Raw genomic sequence first — 20,704 nt, forward strand, 5'->3', positions numbered from 1 at the left:
GTTGTAGCATTTTGGCAAACGCGGCATATACCAAAAAAACAAAATGTCTGTTCATGATAAAATCTTTTGTCAAAATGAGATGGATCTTCTGCTGGTCTCCACTTTGATAATCAGATACATTATATTGATTTGCGAGTTTGGATTGCTGTTTTTATTTGTCAATAAAAATAATAATGAAACTGAACTATATATTTAGAGTCGACTTTAGAAATCTGTGAGGTTTCATATATTTTTTTCTATTCAATGTTTTTTAGGCACCTTTGGATTCTGGTTGCCACACGATTATCTTTAAACATATGAATTGTTTGGATTATGCTTTGGTTACACAACTATGCTATTTTTTTTTAATAATTATTATTTATTTATTTTCATTAACTGTTATAAATTATTATATTCTGATTTTTATTTTAAATCTTTATTGATTTCTTTTTGAATTTCTATTATTTTAATATTATTAATGCTATTTTGATTTTTTTAAAAATTCCCCTCGTGATCTATTTAGAATTTTTTACTAACTATATATATATTAACAATGTCTCCGGCCATGACGCAACGGTAAAACTCAAAGCACTTACGATTTGAATCTTAATTACAACGTATTGTAAGATATTTTTTTTTTCCAATTGGATGAAAATTTGGGACGTTAATTGTTGGACGAGGTGTCGTTCGTACTTCTAGATTTGTTTGATAGTCAATTTATGGGGTTGGACTATTCATCTCAGGACTAATATATATATATATATATATATATATATATATATATATATATATATATACACACGGTTTTGCTCCTGCGATTTGGTGCGGCAATGGTGAGTTGGACATGCCACGTCATCTTAGTTAAAGACAAAACAAAAAAAAACACATGAAAAGCAAAAAATCAAAGACGCGACCTAGGGTTTCTTTTCCTTCTCTCGCCGCCAATGGCGTAGCCAGCTTGAACAATTGCCCTGGGCTAAAAATGCTGAGCCCAGTAAAACTTAGCCCAGCATAGCAAGGTTGAAGCCTAAAATTACTGGACATTGCTAGGCTGTCGTTTCGCAGCCACTCCTCCCTCTCTTGTCGCCGCAGGAACAACTTCGCCACGACGCACGATGAGCTCCTTCGCCGCAACGCACGGCGTGATCCATCCTCTCCTTCCTGCGTGCCCTCTCACCCAACGCGCTCCTCTCCTCCCCACCGCTACATCTCGTGAGTTGACCCTAAAATTTTCCAAATTAGATGAGTTGTATGTGACGCCTTGCTTAGAATAGAAATTGATGTTTTCCATTTCGCAACAGCTACAAACATAAACTCAAGCAGTGGTTGAAGATTTTACAGAAGTTGACAACACTGCTCCATAAGACGGTAAGCTTGATATAATTTGTTAAGTATCTATTACTACTTTATAAATTTCAACAAATATTTGATACATCAGTCTTAGCTACATGAGTATTGTTTTGAATTTCCAAAATTTGTGTTTTTTTGGATCCTACATCACTGAAATAAATTATTGTCATAAATTTGTCATAGCAGGATCCTGTATCAAATAGTGATGCAGGATCTTGATATGTATTTTTGTCATAGCAGGGAAATAAATTCCATATCGATGCAAATCTGTATTCTTGAGTATTTCATGTCACTGATAATGTCCCACTTGTTCTTGCTCAGATCTTTTTTCTGCTTTATACTAGCAGGAAATTAAATTATTTTTCTTTAGAAAACTGTTAGTTTGCTTCTTTATTTTGCTTTAGAAATTACATGCTTTGTGTTGCTTTAGAAATTGCATGATTTGTTCATTATTTATTTATCTATTGTCAAATATAATGCGAGGGCACACAGAAATGGAAGAAAATAGAGTTGATGATCAAGAATTCATTCCCCAAGTTACAGATGCTCGAAAGCCAAAAATTAGAATGAAATTCCCATCACTAGAGGATGCATATTTGTTCTATAACCAATATGCTCGAGAAGCCAGATTTAGTTCAAGGAATAGCACGAGCAGGAAAAATAAGATGACAAATGAAGTGACATGGAAACAAATTGTATGTTTTAAAGAAGGGCATACAGATCTAATGTGGAACAATAAACATCTAAACCCTAATCAAGTAATAAGGGAAAGAGCATGTGGTGCAGTTAGAACAGGTTGTAAGTCAATATTGCATTTGCCAAGAAACAAACGGGTCCTAATTGGGTTGTTTGTAACTTCATAGAAACCCATAATCATCCGCTCTCGACTCCATCAAAGGTGCATTTGCTACGCTCACATCGTAGTGTTTCGATAGCCAATAAAGCATTGACAAAACAGTTTTCAGAAACCAATGTACCAACTTGCCAACAAATACGTTTATTAGAGATAGAGTATGGAGACCCTGAGTGGGTAGGTTGCACAGAAAAAGATATTAGAAACTTTGAGAGAAATCTTAGGGATGAACAAAAGGATATTGATCTTAAAACACGTATTGAGTTTTTTTACATTTGAGCAAGAAAAGAATTCAGCTTTTTTCTTTGATTACGAGACTGATTAAGATAACAAATTTAGTAGGTGCTTTTGGGATGATCATGTATCAAGAAGGGCATACAGTGTATTTGGTGATGCAATTGTATTTGATACTACATATAACACCAACAAATATAGCTTGATTTTGACACCATTGGTAGGAGTTAACCATCATCATCAGACGATTCTTTTTGGTTGTGGATTTATTAGTGATGAGAAAACTGAGTCTTTTGTTTGGTTGCTTACAAAATTTTTAGAAGTCATGCCTAAAGGTGCACCAAACATTATCATCACTGATCAAGATCTTACTCTGACAAACGCTATTGCACAGGTATTCCCTCAAACAGTGCATCGATATTGTTTGTAGCACATATTGAATAAATTCCCAGATAAATTAGACCCTTTGACTTTTCGAAACCACTATCACAGCATAAAGAATGTCATTACAAATTCTGCAACACCTGATGATTTTGAGAATGTTAGGACCGAAAAGTAGCTAGAGGGGGGGTGAATAGCTTCGCGTGTGCTCGTCGTGCTTCGTTGCTTGTTTCTTCAAAGTGATGCGCAGCGGAATACAATGAAACAAACTACAACAATGCTAACAATAGGATTTTACTTGGTATCCACCTCACAAGAGGTGACTAGTCCAAGGATCCACGCACACACACACACCTCCACTAATAAACACTCCTTTTCGGTAACTACCGAAGGCGGAGAAGCCCTACAAGACTCTCAATACAAGTAGAAGAAAGGGTAGTAAAGAATAAGCAAAAGCTTACAAGAGATGCAGTAAAAACCCTAGCTTCTTCTTCTTCTCGTTGCAACTCGCCTCTTGACTTGGATGAACCTCCAAGAACCTTCAAGAGCTGGTGAGGAGCTTAGAGTCCGGGGGAGGAGCTGTGATGAATCGGAATGAATCGGTGAAGATCTAGCAAAAATGAGCGCTTAAATCGACCGGCTCGATCGAATCTCGATCGATTGAAATGCTCCCAATCGATCGGGAGGCTGGATCGATCCACGGATCGATCCGCAGGCGCCCTCTACGAAAACTTCGATCGATCCACGGATCGATCCGCTATCGGCGCGCCGGCAAGAGCGGCGTCCCAATCGATCCATCGATCGATTGATCTCTGGATCGATCCACCGATCGATCCGAGGGTTCTGTTCTTGGACTCACGATCGATGGATCGATCCTCGATCTCATGGGATCGATCGGATCCGCTGGGATTCAATCGATCAGATTTGCCGGATCAACGGATCAATCCACCCGCCGATCAATCCACGGATCAATCGGATGATCAATCATCGCTGATCTTGGTTTTGCCCAAAACCAAGCCCAAAGCCCTAAACCAACATCTAGTCAACCATGACTTGTTGGTACATAAGACCTAGCATCCGTCACCTGACCAGCTAGGACTCTCTCACCAAGTGTCGTCAATCCCTGACCCACGGACTTTTCTCTTCTTGCCAAGTATCCGGTACCTACTTGGACTTTTCTCTTCTCCTGCCGATCCGGTCAGACCATCCTCTCTTCGACCCACTTGACTCTCACTCACGGTCAACCTCCCATCCGTGCCTCGCTTCACCACCTGACTTTCCCAATTGCCTAGCTTCACTCACTAGGTCTTTCACCGGCTTCACTCAGGATTTTTCTCCCGCCTAGCTTCACTCAGGACTTCCCAATTGCCTAGCTTCACTCACTAGGTCTTTCACCGCTTCACTCACCAGGTTTTCTCTCGCCTAGCTTCACTCACTAGGACTTCCGAAGTATCCGGTCATCCTCGACCTACTTGACTCTTCTTCAATCAACCTTGCATTGTCAAACATCGAAATCAAACCAAGACTCAAGCTTGGCGTGGTCAACCTTGACCCGAGGAAGGTGACACCAACCCCTTGATGTTTGACAATACCAACACTATCACTTACAATACCACATGTAAGTTAGGCTAATTCCATAGCCTAAACCTTCTTCATGCCACTAGGTAATGAATACATAAGTTAAGCCCTTCATTCTCCCCCTAAGTGGGCAAACTCCCTCTAGGTGATAAAAGCCTAACTTACTCCCTTTCATTCTCCCCCTATTGGCACACATCAAACCATGCCCTTCATTAACCTTAACCCTACATTCTCCCCAATGTAGGAAAATGCCCATCCTTGAGCATTATCCACTTGAAACCACTTGAACAATGAGGATATCCACTCCCCATTAAAGTTCAAACGCTCAACCTTGAGCATGTTCTTAACGGAAGGTTAACCACCTTCCAAGGTTCATGAAAAATAATTTTTATGTCTTTAAAGAGTCCCTCCCCATAAAGACATGGTGGTAACTTCTGTCATTGCACCAACAATGACTTGGAATCCCCAAAACTTTAGGAAACCCAATTTTAGAAGTTTTGAGGTTCAAATATTCAAAATTTGAAACAAACCTCAACCTAAACTTCAACTTAGCCTTCCTTAACCAATCCATCCTTGTTTTCCACACGAAAACACCCTTTTTATGTATACAAATGTATTTTCAGGGGTTTGGAATGGTTACCTAGACTAAAATATGTTCAAAATACTGAAAATAAGCTTTCCCCAAAATCGATCTTGATTGATTGAGTTGGGTTCCAATCGATTGAATCCGCCTGAATCGATCCATTCATCGACTATCTTCTGGATCGATCGGTGATCGATCGTCATGAAATGCCTTCTCAATCGATCGGCTGATCAATTGAGGCACTCCAATCGATCCACCGATCGATTGGAGGCTTGAATTCAAAATTCAATTTCAGCCAATTTCAGAAACCCCTAGAAAATTCTACAAAATTCCAAAAATCGTAAAAATTTGTGTAGACATTATTTAGGGTATAATTTATCATGAAAAAATAGTTTTCTATGAAAATACATCATATTTTCAAAGATTGACACAAACTTGAGAACTTGTAAAAACTTTAGTGTTTTCTTCAAGTTTGTGTCTAACTATTCAATGGTGATTACTATCAAAAGATAGCCTTCACCAAGGTTTTCCAAAATCATTTTAAAAACATTTTCAAAACCAACATCCCACCATGTTCCTTGGGCTTAATGCACATGACTTGTACATTAGCTTTCCCAATGATGGGAAAACACATAACTATGTGTTTTGATGAACTTAAAACTCAAGGAAATGCACTAACTCAGCATGTTGAGTTTTGTTCGTCTTCCTAACATCTCACTTGTATCTATTGTGCATAAAACACATACAAGTCATCTTATAGGTCTTTGTGAGATGTTAATTTTGGTTTTGCTCTAACCTAGGGTTCATGCATATTTATCTAGGCATCTTGTGGATATTGACCATCCACCTAGGATGTCATTTGGTATGCCACTTGATAATAACTGCCATTTGTCCTTAATTTTAAGGAAATAACATAATGCATGATAATGTTATGGCATACATCAAAAAGAAATAATTTTCAGAAGAAAATTTCCTATAACTACATGATGTATGTATGTCATGACATGATATTTTTGAGTTTTTCATAATAAGTCATGAATGCACAAATAAAACATGATGTCATGGCATATAATGGGCAACCAAACATGGCAAGATTTTGCATAATTAAAATATACCTAGATTATCTATCTAAGTATCCTTAACACTTAGCTAATCCTAAAGCATAAACCCTAGATTGCCCAATTTCCTTAAGAAAATGTCAAAACCCAACTTGACATTTCTTTAATCTCTTGAATTAATTATGCCAATTAAAAATTTAAAACATTCCTCAAATATTGGCATATTTCATTTTCCCATAAGAGTAATCACTTTAAATTAAGGCTTAGATTTGCCTTAAATTCCTAAGACAATACCAAAGTCCCAATTTGGTATTTCTTAACACTTGATTTCTTGTGCCATTTAAAGTCATCTCAAATTTCTTCCTTTATAGCACATTTTACTCTTTTCAAGATTAACAATAAATCCATTTCATTTTCAAAGGTTAACAAAAACCTTAAAAATGCTCCTTGAGTGTCAATTTCTTCAAAGTTGGGTTAACTACCCTTCTTCTCAGAGTTGACACTCTCTAACCCATCTATGGGATAGAGAAAATGCTCCTAGGAACCCAAAACCTATTGGTGCTCCTTGGATGCTCTAGGTATTCACTAGGGATAACTTCCCTAGATACCTTCCTAGTGACCTTGTTTGGTTTCTTAGAAGTCTTGGTCACTTTTTCTAGGTCAACTCTAGAGTTTGCTTCCCTTGTAACCTTCTTTGTGACTTTCTTAGACTTCTTAGAAGTCTTAGTCACATTTGTTGCAAAAATACTCTTAGGGATAACTTCCCTTGTATTTTTGGCTTGACCACTAGACCTAGGGTTGGTTCCATAACTATATGGAACCCTATGGTAAGAGATTACATCCTTCTTAGCCTTTGGTTTGTATCCCAAACCCCTATGGCCATTAGATGACCTTTGTGCTCCTAGACCTAGGCTATGCTCACCTAGGCTATGCTCATTTTCCCCTTTTAGGATCTTTTCCATTTTATCAAGCCTTGACCTCAAGACTTGATTTTCTATCACTAAGTCCTTAGTTTTTGGTTTTCCATTAAATTTATGAGCATTTTTATTTCTAGGCTTGTAGCTAAGGTCCTTAGTGTGATTGCCTAGATTTTTATCTACCTTCCTAATCCTAGGTGTGGTAGTTTTAGCATGGTAAGCTACATTATTTTCCTTAATTTTACTATGCTCTCTATTCTTATGGTAAAAGCATTAAAATGATATAAGTTAGAACTAGCATGCTTTTTACCATAATGTAAAGGGATAGACTCAATAAAAGTTACATTCCTTTTTACCTTAGAGGCTCCCCCTTGACTTGAGCTTCCTCCTTGAGCCTTGACCATCTTCTTCCCCTTGGGGCATTGACTTCGGTAATGCCCCTTTTGTTGACACAAGAAGCACACAATGTGCTCCTTGCTCTTCTTTGTTCCGGGGATGGTCTCCTTTGGCTTCTCCTTGCCCTTAGGTGCCACTTGGCCCTTCTTCTTGGCCAATTTAGGGCACTTGCTTTTGTAGTGCCCATGTTCCCTACATTCAAAACATATAATATGATTCTTATTATTAATTGAACTATTTATACCTTCTTGTGTAGGGGTGGCACTTGCTCCTCCATTTGATATGAATGTAGAGGCTTCCTCTTGATCCGAAATCGATTTCCCAATTGATTCATCTTGACTTGTGGAGGTGGAAGCTTCTTCATCCTCTTCTTCTCTTGACCCGGATGTGGAGGATTCTCCTTTTTCTTGATCCGTGTCACAAGAGTTGCTCCCCTCAATCCTAGAGGTGGAGGCTTCTTCTTCTTCATCCTCTTGTACATGAAACAAGGAATATGCTCATTCCTTGCTCTTTTGATTACACTCCTTGAGAATGAAGCTTCTTGGATTTCCTCTTCTTCGGAAGTTGATCTCTCAACTTCGGAGTCCTCCTCTTGATCTTGCTCCAATGAGTCACCCTCTTTGGATTCTTCTTGGTTAGGTACAGTGGGGGGATCTCATGAGCCTTTTCCAATTTACTCCATAGCTCTTTGGCATCTTCAACTTCTCCAATTTTCTCCAAGATGTTGCTCGGCAATAGATTGACCAAAAGCTTGGTCACTTTGTCATTGGTCTCACATCTTTGGATTTGTTCTAGGCTCCATTTGCTCCTTTTGAGAACTTTGCCCTTTGAATTCCTTGGAGCCTTAAACCTTCCATTAGAGCAAACCATTGCTCTATCTCCATCATCAAGAAATTTTCAATTCTTGATCTCCAAGAATCGAAGCTTATGGATGTGTATGGTGGAGCCACCCTGTATCAAATCCAAGTCCATCTTGAATTGCAAGTTGAGCTTCTTGAATTCTTTGACTTTGATGAATTTGCTCCAACTTCTTCACCCTCTAGCTTTGCTTGTTATGTTTGCCCTGGCAGGTGATTTCGTGAAGAGCAACCTTGCTGATACCATGTTAGGACCGAAAAGAAGTAGCTAGGGGTGAATAGCTTCAGTCAGGTCGTGCTAAATTTCTCATTGCTTCTTCAAAGTGATGCGCATGGAATACAATGAAACAAACTACAACAATGCTAACAATAGGATTTTACTTGGTATCCACCTCACAAGAGGTGACTAGTCCAAGGATCACACACACACACCTCCACTAATAAACACTCCTTCTCGGTCAGAAGCCCTACAAGACTCTCAATACAAGTAGAAGAAAGGGTAGTAAAGAATAAGCAAAAGCTTACAAGAGATGCAGAAAAACCCTAGCTTCTTCTTCCTCGAACTCTCTTTTGATTCTGAAATTTTGATCCTGAGTCCACTTTTGAGCTTGAATTCAAGATGCTGCCTCCGACCGGAACTCATTTAGAATTTATATGAATAAGGGCCGAACAAGGACGACGTACTACTTGGCTTAAGACCTATTGATCTGGGGTTCAGGTTCTGTTAACCATCAAAGGCGAGGTTCAGTCGCCACGTCTAGCCCGTCTACTACTGTTACAAGACTTTCTCACTCATACTTAGTAATCATACTATCTTCCTCTGCTTACTTATAATCTTACGTACGGACCTTGGAAACTCTCTCTCCTTGGTTGGCTTACTTATAATCTTACGTACGGACCTTGGCTTATAAACTATCTTACTATCTCTCTACTATCTGATAATCGTTGATCAATCCAGAGCTTGGTTTTGCCCAAAACCAAGCCCAAAGCTAAACCAACATCTAGTCAACCATGACTTGTTGGTACATAAGACCTAGCATCCGGTCACCTGAACCCTAGGACTCTCTCACCAAGTGTGGTCACTTTGACCCACTTGGACTTTCTCTTCTTGCGCCAAGTATCCCACTCCCTAAGACCTACTGGACTTTTCTTCATCCGGCCGTCATCCCTTTGACCTACTTGGACTCTCACCGATGTCCGGTCAACCTTGACCCATCTGGATTTCACTCACGGACTTCCACCCGGCCAGCTTCCACTAGGTCTTTCACCGGCTTCACTCACCGTGATTTTTCTCTCAGCTTCACTCACTAGGACTTCCCAATTGCCTAGCTTCACTCACTAGGTCTTTCACCGCTCACCGGGATTTTCTCTCCCGCCTAGCTTCACTCACTAGGACTTCCACCAAGTAGTCACTGCCTTGCTCTGCCGACTCTTCAATCAACCTTGCATTGTCAAACATCGAAATCCAAACCAAGACTCAAGCTTGGTCAACCAGGTCAACCTTGACCTGAGGAATGTTGCACCAACAGAGAAGTCATGGGAAGAGACTATCAAGTGTGCTAACCTAGAGAAAAATGATTGGTTATCTTTGATGTATGAATTGCGACACAGATGGGTTCTAGTATATTTTAGTCATATATTTTCTGCAGGAATGTCAAGTAGTCAAAGATCTGAAGGCTCACATGTATTTTTCAAGAAATATGTCTCAAATAAGAACTTATTAATGGATTTTATCACCCATTTTAATAGAGCACTGAGACACCAAAGACACAATGAGTTAGTTGCAGATCATATTGATATAAATGAGCATCCCAAGGTTAAGACAACCTGGCCAATAGAAACTCAAATGGTTAAGCTATACACAAAAAAGAAATGGTTGGAGTTTCAAAGTGAAATGATCGAGAGTCATAGTTATTATGTGCAACAGATATTTACAGGAGTTACCTCAGCGGTTTACCATGTGATGAAATTTCAAAGTTCTTCTTCCTCAAAATCAAGAGTGCTCACGCATGACAAAAATAGAGACTACATATCGTGTAGCTGCACGAAATTTGAGTTCGAGGGCATTCCATGCAGATATATGTTAGCTTTTTTTCGTATCAACCAAGTGTTTATTTTGCCTGATACGTATATACTCAAACGATGGACACGAGATGCAAAAGTTGGAGCAATATATACTTTAGGGGAGCAAAATTTCATTGATAATCCAAATTCAGAAAGGTATTTGATGTTGAGGCACTCGAGGTTATCGTATAAAGCTTCAGTATTAGTTGATGATGCATCTTTGAGTAATGAGAGGGCAACCTTCTTGGATGAACAATTTGATTATATCTACAACAAAATTCAAGAGATGTCCATTAGTACAACATGCAGTGATAGAAGTCAAAGAAAGAAATCCATTGATGAGGACATTGGTATTATTGATCCTTCTACAGTAAGAACTAAATGATGTGGGAAGAGATTAAAATCATCAAAGGAGACATCAACCTGATTTGGGACGTCGAGTATGCGGACGTCGAGGAGTATCACATGACAAATGTAACTGTCTGTATTTACAACAAGGGTATGAATCGATTAATTTTGCATTTTTATTATATTTTAATATATTTTGTATATGACAATGTGTCAATTATCAGAACAATTGAAGATAATAATCATATCAGTCTTGACGACACATATGAACCTGATTTAGGATCTATAGTTGGTACTATCAAAGTTTTAATTTGTTAAATTATAGTGATTTATTATTTATTGAGAAAATGAAATTAATAAATTATCTTTATTGTTGCAGGTTCTAACAACATGCGCTAGGATGTTGATTTCTGCAAGTATTTTTCATGGTCATTTATGTGAGCATCTTTATTGCACTGGTTTGTTGATTTCAGCAAGTATTTTTCATGCATTCACTACAGCAAAAACATTAAAAGACAACGGTTAAAAACCGTTGTCGTAGCTCTTTAAAACCGTTGTAATTGGCAGTGTTGTTAAAAGTGGGGGGCTACGACAACGGTTTTAAACTGTTGTCTTTGAACGAAAAGACAACAGTTTTACAACGGTTTTAAACCGTTGTCTTTGAATGAAAAGACAACGGTTTAAAACCGTTGTTGTTTAGAGCATTTTTTATTAACACTGCTAGTTTACAACCGTTTTTGGGGCTACGACAACGGTTTTTAACCGTTGTCTTTGAGGATGATAGACAACAACAACGGTTTTAGATCATTGTCTTTTAAATTATTATCTTTTAATACCATGATATATCATATTTCAATATAAATATATAATAAAGAATCATAATCACAAAAGAAAGAATATTTCCCATATCAATGTCATTCAAAATGTTACTTATACAAGAATTATATTACAATCACAAAAGAAAAAACATGTCTAATATTCAAATAAAATTTATCCTAATATAAATAAACAAATAAACTTCATTTACAACTAATGAACAATTGTCAAAAGACTAGAAACTTGTGATGGTGGTTCATGCCATGTAGGATTGCAAGTAATTATTATCAACTCAAGGCCTATCAAAATCTTCAACTTGTAGAATTTCATTGGACTCATCTTTTTCACTTGTTGATTCTTCCATGTCAATCTTTTCCAACATTCTGGATTTTTGTGAAGCAAAGTATGTGAGCAAAGCACCCAAAAAAAAAAAATAGAAGAGAACATATAACATGAAAAGAAGAGAGGTTTCAAGAAGAGAATAATTTGATTCATCATCTAATATGATATCGCCTTACAATATATATGATTAAAAACATGGAATTGGTGGTGATTATGGCCATGGGTACATTCAACAAATTAACTCATTTTATCCCCTATTGCACTAAATGAAGTATATAAAATAAATAGATCATGAAAGATCCCAGATATTGGAAATGCCCTTGGGTAAGTGAGAAGGAACATTATCCTGTTAAGGTACTTGTTTGCTCGTCTTATAACTCTTATTCTCATAAATTAGTGCTAATTTAATAAGTTGATTAGTAGAAAGAAAACCCCAGTATCTAGGTTAAATTAAGCTTAAATTCTGATTAAGACACTATAAACCACACAAACAAGCAAATATATAAACAAAATTGCAATTTCAGTTCATTATAGCCCATTTTACGGAATGCGAATGTGTCTATGCTAAGCAAATAAGATTACCTTTTTTGGTAAGCAATCATTTTTTTAACGACAACGAATTAAATAAAACAGTATGAATTGTTCTAAGCAGAAATTACCTGCTGGTGATAAGTTGTGGTTGATTCGAGAAATTTTCCATAAGCATGAATCACACAGTCACTATAGGGACTAAAAGCAACTCGCACCTTTTCAACATGTGGTTTGGTAATAGTAGCAAATTGTTTTACATATGGTTGAGAAAATCTCTTGGCAGCCTGATACAAGGTAAGGAAATTTGCATAGTACGGTGTATCAACAAACAAAAAAATAGAACATGTAATGACAAATTGATACAGAGGCATGTCTATATATGCATCCTGGTTGAAATAATACCATGAGTACATGGAAATAAGGATCTGAAATTTCTTGTACTTTGGCTATGTGGCTGGACATGGCACTCTTAGATGTGTGATAAACTTCCACTGCTTTACTTGACACAGTTTGCACATAAGGTTCAGTGCTTGACACAAGAAACATCCATTTCTTCAGAAATTCAAGGAAACGAAATAATTTAGAAACATAATAAATCCTGCCTAAAATATCAACTACCTTAAAAGAAAGTCGATAAAGTAGTAAACTGATATATAATCCAAACCAAAGCCAAATGCAAATTAAACCAAATTTATATAATTTGCTTATGGATTGTCAATCAAGCAACACTGAAATATATGAATAATTAACATAATTCAGATACTAAAAATAGTCATTGGTTGGCCACTTACAACTTTGGAAGATTCAAAATGTGGTTCCATAAATTGTTGTGCTTGAATCGATTTCTCTGATACCTTGAGAAACATTTTCACAAAATTGATAAGTACAATGCAAGATTAAACTAAAATTGTAAGATAATATGTGACATGCATTCATGGTGATAAAGCAAGAACTGACAAACAAATTCAATAGAAAAAAAATAGTACAGGTGAAAAATTAGCACCTTTTGAAGTAAGACATCTAGTACAGGTTGTCCACGCTCCTTCCAGTGAGTTGTTGCAAGTTCCTGAAAGGCACATATCAAAGACATATTGGAGTCTCTTAACTTGTATATGGTATCTCTCTAACACTCCATCTAAATTTCTAAGACAATCACCTTATAGTAATTGGCGTGAGTAGCAAGCCAAGGAGGAAACCATGCTCCATGAGCCTAAAAACAAGAAACACAAAATTTTGACTCCAGCTCAATTATAACATTTTGTTATTATATAGAATAAATTGACTAAAAAGAAGTTACAAATGTTAAATAACTGAATGCCAAACTCATGCCTTATGTGAGACATGGCAGTGTACCACAGAATGCATACTTGCACAAGCAGTACATCAATGATATGCCACAAAACCAACAACAAATAAAATATGTCCAGTTTTTGACACAAGAACCCAAATCAAATTTCATCTGAATAGACTCAAAGTTGACCACTTTTCCATTTAAGTGAATTATCATGCAAAGGTAAATTGGAGAGACAAAAAATAAACATTATAGGATAATATTAAGCCCCAGATGAAGTCTTGTCAAGAATTCACATTATTATGAAAGAGGTTTTGCACATATGTTCGCAGGATATCAATCAATCTTCAAACTCAATGAGCTTGTACAAGATCCACTCTTGACATCATATCTAGCAGCAGTTTAATAGATTTCAAGCATAAATCATATTATCCAGCCCCGACTGAACTTTTCAATTAGTCATGCAGGAAGACATCTCCCTCAAGCAAAATATTCTTAACAATATAAGTCATTGTGTCAAATATTCCAATAGAAAGAAAGATGAGATCATGTGCAAATTGCAGGTTAAGAAGCTTGTTGATTGAACTCATCATGTAGCCAAACAAGTAAGCAAAACAAATGCTGAGAATTAACTCTGCTACGATTTACTAAGATTTCTTACCTGTGATAATTCCTTTGACTTAGCTGTTGCTTCCAATTGTACTCTTAGAAGCTCCTCCTAAATAAGGTTCCATGATTTATATAAATATAAGCCTGTGTAACAATGTATTTTCAAGAATAGTTGTTTATAGCACAAACCTCTGCCACCTGAAGAGCATGCTCAGTTTTTTGAATTCTACGGTATTGCTCATCGTTTGTCTTTTGAAGCTACAAGGGCCAACGGTGAAAAGTTACAGCCGTGTGATTGGAAATAATACAACATTACTATATCTGTTGATATGTACAGGAAGCATATAAAGAATCTTTCAGAATATGTAGCAGACAAGAAAAGGACCTTTCACAGTCAATTAAAAATAGAATATGAGAATTATAAACCAGGAAAAATGAAAGAAAAAAGAATGAGACTAGAAACAATTTCCAAGGATACAAATCTAACAATAAATCGTTATTTGGGAGTATTGTATTTGTTCTTGTCCTGGTTAATCAACCTGATGCGTGCACGATAATCAATCTTCCCCTCTGTAAAATAAGAAAGATAGATGTTAACCAAACAAAAGCATCCAAACAAGCAAATAATTCTAAAATAAATGTAGTACATCTCCTTCTCCTCGATCCCGCTCACCGCCCTGGCATCTCCACTAAGAACCGCCGCCATTCGCTTGGAGTGCCCGCCGCCGTTCTGGCGGAGGTGGTTCTTGTTGGCTAGTGGGCTGGTGCCGTGGTCATGATGGGGACGGGGGAAGGTCTTGACGCCCTCCCGAGCGACGACCTCCGGCGAAAGGCAGCAGTTTCCCATATCGAGCTTGAATCTGATACCTCTGCTCACACAAATCGACCTAACAGCACGGAAGTGACTAGGGTTTCACATCAGATCAACCTCTCACAACCACAACGAAAAAGAACCATTTTTTCCCTTTTGATTGGGGAAGATCCAGCGTAGGCAGACGTTCGGTCAATAGGTTGGCTTGAAGAGATTGTATGAGGAGAGGGAAAGAAAAATGGCTAGGGCTCGGGCATGCAAAGGGGAAAACACGGTGCCGAAAAGAGAGAGGGAAAGTAAAACTGCGCGCGAGGGGGAAAAAGACCAAAATAAAAAACAACAGTTATATCAAAACTGTTGTCGTAGCCCCTAAAAACACGCTTAAAGACAACGATTTAGAAAACTGTTGTAAAAAGCATTGTTGTTTTAAAAAGAAGTCGCTCGATGACAACAGTTTTTATAAAATCGTTGTCTTTTATATTTAATGGGGAGTTCAAAGACAACGATTTTGTCAAAAACCGTTGTCTTTGATCAAATTCACAACAGTTTCTCTTAAAACCGTTGTCTTTGGGGTGTTGTCTTTTAATATTTTTGTTGTAGTGATTAATCCAATATATGAGTAGAACAAGTTGAGTTTGCACGTTTTGTTTTCCCTAGCGTTTATAGTATGAGCTTGAACATTTTCAATGCTTGTGGTTAGTGTGGTTCTTTCAAAATATATATTCACTAAGATTATTTGTTGTTAATTTATGATGCATTCAGATCTTAATTATATATTGCTTCATTTTTCTGAATTTCTATATATTTTCAGCTAGCTATTATGTGCTTCCTTTTTCTGGTAGATATGAAGCACATCTTTGGGATAACAGTTGCAAGCAAGAAGGCCAAACGAGGAAAGGGCACTAGAATTTGCAATACTTAATGTGCTTCTTTAATTTGCAATACTAAATGTGCTTCTTTAATTGCCATCGATATTCACCGCTGGCACTAGAATTGGATCCTATTCAAGATGAATCTCATGTTGTTTGTCTCTTTTCACATTATTTCTCTAATCTTGCACTTTGTTCAAATTGGATCCTATTCGATATGATCTATTTTTTCAGAAAGGTAAAATTTTGCGATTTTTTCATGGAAGAAGAAGAGGGGAATCAAATATTGGCTTTGGTAGGTTGCGTTCGTGGCGGAGGTGTTCGTGGAGGTGGTAATGGGCAACTCCATCTTCAAGAAGCTGGACTTGCAATAGATAGCAGAGGCCAGCGGGGTGTGCGTGGCGGTCATCGTCTGCGCCTCCACCTTCACCTGGATCTCCAGCGCTCGTACCAGAATTCGGCAGATGATCACGCTTGGATGCAACAGCTTTGTCGACTCCCTCATCGACAGTGCAGTGGAAGCCCTGTTCTGTGACAGCGAGCTCAACGATTGGTCTGATAAAATATAAACGACGATGATGAAAAACTTCAGCGTTCGAGATGAGAAGTGAGAAGATTTGGATTGCTAGAATAGAATAGTCATATATAGATATTAAGGATTGGAGTTGATCTCCATCAGTAACTATACAAACTACAGACCAGAAAAGAAAGAAAACGAAAAAAAATTGGAATTTGAAGTCTGGAAATCATGGAACTCATCAATCAACATCGAATAAGTTTATCTAATTTCCCTTTTCAACTTCAACTCAGATAAATTTTATCTTTAACACAAACACCATTATCACATCACAATTATAACACCAACATTATGCCACAATGTTTAATATTTCCAACACCAACTAACAAATTAATTTTGCGTCCAGAATTATAAACATTTAGCCAGTTACATAACAACATGAACATTACTTAACACTAACTAATAAGATGAACTAACAATACAATCAAGATTATGGCTAAGAGAATCAAGTTGACCATTACTGATATCCAAATGAATTTCGATACTTGGATTATTCTTGGGTTATGTCCAGGAAAAGCATTGTGTTCACTTTTAATATTACTAGATGAACTAGTATCGGACGTCACCCACTTTTGCCATCCAGTTGCCTACAGCTGTAATACTGTCTTCCAAGATTTTTGGTTGATCTAGAAACAAACACCAATGTTCTTTGTCCGCAGTCCCTGCATGTTACAGGTTGAAGTCTTGTATTTTCGATGCTGCTAAAATTTGATGATGCCATGAAATAGCAACCTAATAATCAAATTTGCATTACTTAGATTAAAAAAAATTTATAACATTCTGCAGAAGGAATATTGAAGATAATTTGTTATGGAACTAACACTATAGATTATGTTTAGTTCAAAAAGAAGACAAGTTGGAGCCTTGTGCTTAACCATACAGAAAGATGAGTAGTGTAAAATAACTCATGGTAACTTATCATATGAGAAGACATCAAAATCAACCAACCACAGGAGAACTTATCATATGAGAAGACATCAAAATCAACCAACCACAGGAGTCTTGTGCTTAACTATACAAAAAGATGAGTAGTGTAAAACAACTCATGGTAACTTATCATATGAGAAGACATCAAAATCAACCAACCACAGGAGCCTTGTGCTTAACTATAAAGCACAACTTGATGTGAAGTATGGACAAAAAATCTCTGAAGTAGTACCTTAAACTATTTATCTAGGTTAACTAATAGCAATAATAGAAGATGCAGGAGCATAGTTAGAGGGTTTTTGAAATAACAATAGGTTGTGAAGTAAAGGGTAACCTTAAACTATCAATAAGGTAGTTACAAATGCGAGCAAAATGTTGGAAGAGAAATATGTTGTTGCTTGACACCGTGCTGCTAGAACCAGTAGTTTTGACCCAAAATTCTATTACTAGAACTTCCCTGCGTTCAAAACCATCGTGAACTCAATCTAAGTTACTAGAACTTTGTTTACCATCTTCAAAATGTTGGTGCTTGACTCAGTCTTAGTGTATTTTCTATAGGAGTTGTCAATTATTTGGCCTAAAAATTTTAGGGTAAACTCACAGGATGTAGCAGTGGGGAGGAGAGGAGCGCGTCGGGCCAGAGGGCACGCAGGGAGGAGAGGATGGATCACGTCGTGCGTCGCGATGAAGGAGCTTGTCGTGCGTCGCGATGAAGTTGTTCCTGCGACGGCGAGAGAGGGAGGAGCGACTGCGAAACGGTAAGCTTCGGCAATATAGGGAGGCGGCAAGCTTCTCGCCGAGAGAGGGAGGAGCGACGGTAGAGGGAACGCGCAAGCTTCTCGGTGGAGAGAGAGGAATGCCGCGACGCACGAAACCTAGATGGCGGCGAGAGAAGGAAAAGAAACCCTAGGTCGCGTCTTTGGTTTTTTGCTTTCCATGTGCTTTTTTTGTTTTGTCTTTAACTAAGATGACGTGGCATGTCCAACTCACCGTCGCCGCACCAAACCGCAGGAGCAAAACCGTAGGGGAGCAGTTTTGTATATATATATATATATAGCCAAAACTGTTGCCTTAGTGACCCTATATGTGTATGTAAACTCTCGTTTGAAAATTCCTAGCGTTCTTCTCGGTGTTCTCGTCATACCTATCTCCCATGGCATACATTGCCAAGCACCCACCTTGGTCCACAACTCCCTACCGATTACACATTTGAAGAAAATATCCTTTTGTGTCTCGTCCGCCATCTGACATAGTGAATACTCTTACACTGCAAATGGGCTAGTCAATATTTGGTCTACAATTGCCCATTAACCAATAGCCAGAGAACAAAATGATATCATGAGCATCATGCCCATTCGATAGACTGTAGAATCCCAAGCTTGTTGTGTTCAGTCTAAAGCAATCATATGTCAGCGAAGTGTCATGCTGACCCTATGCATACTATAAGTCAAGTAAGGAAGTAGTGTGTAATGACAATGCGCTCCACTGTGGCTGATTTGCTCAAGATGATGTCTCAAACATAGAGTAGAGGCTTGACGAGGGGAGAGTTTGAAGTACGACCCATGTATGATGGATGTGGTATTAGAAATTAATGTCAAGGAAAAGGAAAAAACAGTAGTTGTCTTGATGAATCTAAAAAAACTATAAAAAAAAATAAAGTGTATAAAATTTTATACAGTTAGTTATAAAAAATTTAAATCTTAAATTGAAAAGGTAAAAGATTAAATTGTCCTAAAGGCTATAAATAAATAATTCTAATAAATTTATATAATCTAACGCTCCCCCTCCCTAAACTCACGATACTACACTCAGAAGTATTGAGAGTTTATCAGACAAAAAATGGAAATGCGAAGTAGAATGAGCCTTGGTAAACATATCAATTATTTATAGTGAAGAAGGAACAAAAGGTAATATGATAATGTCAAGTTATAGATGATGACGAGTGACATGACAATCTATCTCAATATGTTTCCTTCTCTGATGAAAAATTGTATTGCGCACAATCTAAATGACACTTTGATTATCACAATGAAGAGCAGTAGGTTTCTGAAGAAAAGTTCTCATATCTGCAAGCAACCAACGTAGCCAAACAATCTCACAAATGGTGGTAGTCATGGCACGATACTCAACTTCCGTGGAAGATCTGAAATAACATTTTGCTTCTTATTCTTCCAAGAGATAAGAAAATCTCCAAGAAAAATATAGAAGTCGGTGGTCGACTTACGATACGCAAGAACACCCACCCAATCATCATCAGAGTATGTACAGAGCTCTAACGAAGAAGTAGAAGAGAATAAGAGACTTTGAAACTGAGTTCCCCAAAGATACTGAAAAATGCGAAGTACAACATCCCAATGAACTATGGTCGGTGCAATGATAAACTAACTAATCATATGTACAACATACACAATATTAGGACGAGTCACAGTGAGATAAACCAAAGTTCCCACAACTGTAAGGTAGAGCTTAGGATCTGGTAAAGGAGAACCATCTGATAGAGAATACCAAGCATTAGACTCAAGGGGAGTATCAACTGCCCTGTTGTCAGTGAAACGTGCACACTCAAATAGATCAACTATTTACTTTGACTGAGACAAGAGATAACCTTTAGGTGAAGAAGCGATCTCAATCCCCAGAAAATAATATAATAAACCCAAGTCTGTCATAGTGAACAACAAGCTAATTCAAACTTCAAAAACTCAATTTCATCAAAATCATTACCAGTAATTATCATGCCATCTACATATAAAGACAAAAGTATAAGACTTGCAGGCATACACTTAACAAATAAAACTGAATCATGATTACTGGGACAAAACTCAAGCGAGGTAATCACCGTGGAGAACTTCACAAACCAAGCATATGGTGCTTGTTTGAGTGCATAGAGAGCTTTGCGAAGCCTACAAACTTCACCAGATCGGTGAGAAACTCCAGGAGCAGGCATCATATACACTTTTTCTTGAAGATCACCATTCAAGAAAGCATTTTTGGTATCCATCTGAGATATTTTTTATCAACGAATAAAGGTAACGATAATTAACATACGAACAGTGTCATTTTAGCAACAGGGGCAAAAACTTCCTCATAATCCATGTCATACTCCTGAGAGTAACCTTTAGCAACAAGATGAGGTTTGTACCCTTCGATAGAACCATTAAATTTAGTTTTGATCTTATAGACCTAACGAGAACCAATAGCACATTTTCCTGGTGGCAAAGATACCAAATCTCAAGTATGGGTATGATGTAAAGTAGTTAATTCCTTGTCCATAACATTCTGCTAAAGAGGATTACCAACAACTTCTTTATAAGACAAAGGTTCAGAAAGATGATG

General features: G+C 37.5%; 1 long non-coding RNA gene across 1 annotated transcript; it reads right to left on the bottom strand.

Moving 5' to 3' along the window:
- Nucleotides 1–13,324: 13,324 nt before the first annotated feature.
- Nucleotides 13,325–14,493, bottom strand: LOC121977443. The gene is made up of 4 exons (XR_006110831.1): nucleotides 14,377–14,493; nucleotides 14,240–14,296; nucleotides 13,444–13,497; nucleotides 13,325–13,353 (listed from the first exon to the last, which is right to left on the bottom strand). It is a non-coding gene; the product is annotated as an uncharacterized LOC121977443 (long non-coding RNA).
- Between the last annotated feature and the right edge of the window lie 6,211 nt (nucleotides 14,494–20,704).

Source organism: Zingiber officinale, chromosome 4B (assembly GCF_018446385.1).
Source record: "Zingiber officinale cultivar Zhangliang chromosome 4B, Zo_v1.1, whole genome shotgun sequence".
Taxonomy (NCBI): domain Eukaryota; kingdom Viridiplantae; phylum Streptophyta; class Magnoliopsida; order Zingiberales; family Zingiberaceae; genus Zingiber; species Zingiber officinale.